Source organism: Salvelinus fontinalis, chromosome 20 (genome assembly GCF_029448725.1).
Source record: "Salvelinus fontinalis isolate EN_2023a chromosome 20, ASM2944872v1, whole genome shotgun sequence".
Taxonomy (NCBI): Eukaryota; Metazoa; Chordata; class Actinopteri; order Salmoniformes; family Salmonidae; genus Salvelinus; species Salvelinus fontinalis.
In genome coordinates, this window is record NC_074684.1 from 38780867 (window position 1) to 38784773 (window position 3907).

Genomic DNA, 3907 nt, shown 5'->3' on the forward strand with positions numbered 1-3907 from the left:
AAAATGTTTTTTAAAAAGTGCTGCATTGACTGACCCACTAGTGTCTATCTGGATCAGCTGGGTTCAGACCTTATACTTTTGTATTTTCCTTTTCTAAACCATCTGCATACTCTGGCTGTAGGCCTAGGTTCCCACTATGTGGCCAAGATACAAAGGCAAAAAATACAATGGATATCAAAAAGAGCCTTTCAGTCCTAATTTAAAGGTTAGTGTTAGGCATAAGGTAAGCAATTTGATTAAGGTTAGGGTTAAATTTAAAATCAGATTTTAAGAAGTAAAAAAGTGTAGGACTTTGCATCTTGGCCAGATAATGACAATCATAGGCCTGTGTGTGAAGTGGACGTGGTTCTGTTCTGTTAAATTATTTCACCGTTATTTAACCAGGTTGGTTAGTTGAGAGCAAGTTCTCATTTACAACTGCGACCTGGCAAAGATAAAGCAAAGCAGTGCGACACAAAGAACAACAACAGAGTTACACATGGAATAAACAAAACATAGTCAATAATACAGTAGGAGGAAAAATATATATTTTTTAATGTCTATATACAGTGAGTCAAAGGTGGTAGGTCCTGTCCTCTAATGGCGATGGAAAGAATAGCAGCTTGTGATGGTATCAATTTATTACATGATAATAAACACTATTAACTCTTCAAAATATAATTATTACAATAATTTAAAAAAAAGCATAAATAAAAAAACTATTTCTAAATAGATTGTTTCAATAAGAAATCCTTAAAATTATTAAGTAAGGACATGGTTACAGGAAACACTTTGTTCAGGTAGATGGATTATTTTTTTAAATGAGACAGGTTGTACTAAGGCATCTGAGTAAATAATAACATCAGGTAACTCTTAAGTAAGGACCTACATTCATAAACTAATTCTCTAGCGATACTCATATTTTAGTTGGATGACCGACCTCAAGGTTTCTTCGATTACTGAAAACCTGGCGTTGTGGAAAAGTACCTCAAAATATTTAAAGAGAGAAATGAGGATAAAAAACAATCAGCTGATGATGATGTCAGGCGTATCATCATCATCATCAGTTTCTTTCCATTGAGAACTGATAACTAAACCAAATAGATAGTATCAACATGTTGCATGTCAGTGGTTTGAACCAGTGGTATAAAGTGAAGTCAGTGACACCGCTTTACCAAATTACCAGGATGACTGTCGCCATCACCGGAATGGCATGCACTTCCTTTAACGTCATCACCATCAGCACTTTGCTAGAATCTCCCGGCAGCTCTTGTACACTTTGACAAGGCAGTTCAGTCTTGGCTTTGAGCTCTGAAAGAATAATAATAGGTAGGTTATATTCCCGAGTGACTTTGACACTCCAGAGAGATGGCCTTGCCGTCGATGTCGGTGTATGTTTCATCTTCCATATTGAATTGCTGATAACCGTTCTGCATAAGATCTCGCTTGTTGGATATCAATTACGGCTGGAGCGATATCTAGCCATTTCCAAACTACTGTAAGCTAGCTGTAACATCTTCAGATAGCAGTGAGTTAACGTTACTAGCTAGCTAACAATGTGGAGACAGAAAAAGCTAAACAAATAAGGAACATATTTTATGGATCCGGAATGGCATGCACTTCCTTTAACGTCATCACTATCAGCACTTTGCTAGAATCTCCCGGCAACTCTTGTACACTTTGACAAGGCAGCCCAGTCTTGGCTTTGAGCTCTGAAAGAATAATAATAGGTGGGTTATATTCCAACAGGTATAATAGAGATTTAACAGGGTGAAAGGACCTCAATTCAAAGGCGAAAGTAGTCATTTTCATTCAACTTTAACCAACAGCAAGACCACTAGTGTTGTTTTACTAAACACACATATGTGCATCGTAAACAGTATTTTACAGATCAGTAATGACTCTGAGGCTCACCTGAAACAGCGGGACCACGCAAGAAACGGCATCAGGATCTGCGAGGTCTTTCAGCAGGATGCACAGGTAGTAGATGACTGAAACAAATAGGTTAACGTCGTTGACTGCCCTGCCCTTGCAAATCATCAACCTTTAAGATAAGTTATAGCAGGATCCACCTAGCTTCTCCTGAACGAGACGCAAATCAATGACTTTAGTGATGATCAAATCCACTGTAGACACGTAGATTGGCAGGAAAACAAATAGCTCAGTATTCTTCAATTTCCTCACCATGTGAATATCTTTATTAATTTAATATGTCTTTGATTTTCCTCATCATGTGAATAGCTTCATTAATTACTATGTCTTTGATTTTCCTCACCATGTGAAAAGCTTCATTAATTACTATGTCTTTGATCTTCCTCACCATGTGAATAGCTTCATCAATTACTGTCTTTGATTTTCCTCACCATGTGAATAGCTTCATTAATTACTATGTCTTTGATTTTCCTCACCATGTGAAAAGCTTCATTAATTACTATGTCTTTGATCTTGCCCATCTCTATGAAGCCTGTAGGACTCAGTGCCGGAGGCGTCGCTAGAAGACACCTGGTCACCCAGGGAACCAATGATGAGCAGCGTCTCACATGGTCCACGTTCACAAAGTGGATGTGGACCATCATACCGACCAGGGTGATGATTATGACACTGGAGAGAACGGCTGTGTTCTGAAATGAAGTAGATGAAATTGATGTTGAACTAATTGAACCATACAAGTGTAACAGTATAACTTTAGTCCGTCCCCTCGCTCCGGGCGCGAACCAGGGACCCTCTGCACACATCAACAACAGTCACCCACGAAGCATCGTTACCCATCGCTCCACAAAAGCCGCGGCCCTTGCAGAGCAAGGGGAACCACTACTTCAAGGTCTCAGAGCAAGTGAAGTCACCGATTGAAAGGCTATTAGCGCGCACCACCGCTAACTAGCTAGCCATTTCACATTGGTTACACAAGGTCACACCAGCAGGAGACATTTAGGCATATTTAACATATAGCATGTATCATATGATCTCTATGCATACGTCTGAGTCACCTGGTTTAGTGGTCACCAACTGTGGCTCTGGAGAGCTACTTGTGTTGTGGGCTTTTGTTATATCCCAACACTAACACACCTGATTCAACTACACAACATCGGATGCAGTTGGTTGAAACAGATTGTTAGTGTTGGGCAAGAACAAAAGCCTGCACTCCCAGGAGATCTCCAAGAGCAGGATTGTTGACCACTGATGCACGTGCCAGTAGGTATCGAGGAGGAGTCCCAAATGGCCCTAGTCCATATACAGTGTAGTACTTTTTGGTTCAAAGTAGTACACTGTATAGGGAATATGGTGCTATTTGGGACTGAGCCAGCCCTAGTGTCCTTACCTCAGTAAAGAAGAATATGTGTAGGCAGATAGGCAGACAGCACAAGTGTACACCACCATTCTGCCTATGGAGACTTTAGCGGGGCTGACTGTGAACTCCCTGCAAAAAAAACCCGAGTGACTTTGACACTCCAAAGAGATGGCCTTGCCGTCGATGTATGTTTCATCTTCCATATTGAATTGCTGATAACCGTTCTGCATAAGATCTCGCTTGTTGGATAACAATTACGGCTGGAGCGATATCTAGCCATTTCCAAACTACTGTGGGCTAGCTGTAACGTCTTCAGATAGCAGTGAGTTAACGTTACTAGCTAGTTAACAATGTGGAGACAGAAAAAGCTAAAAAATAACGAACATATTTTATGGATCCGGAATGGCATGCACTTCCTTTTACTAAGTATTGATTATTGCACAAACCTAGGACAAAATCGATTAGAAAACCTCTTTGACCTTCCTAGCCAGCTAACAAACTACAAACATTGAGTTGCATAGTGGGGAATGTAGTCATATTATTGATAAATTAAAGCGATTCAAAGCAACAACTCTACTAGCTTTACTACATTTCCCAGAATGCTATGCGCGGCGTAACTTTTAACCTCTGGATCAAAAC

The 3907-nt window shown here is 40.1% G+C and overlaps 1 pseudogene; it reads right to left on the reverse strand.

Moving 5' to 3' along the window:
* Positions 1-505: 505 nt before the first annotated feature.
* Positions 506-3506, reverse strand: LOC129817894 (phosphatidylinositol N-acetylglucosaminyltransferase subunit H-like; annotated as a pseudogene).
* Between the last annotated feature and the right edge of the window lie 401 nt (positions 3507-3907).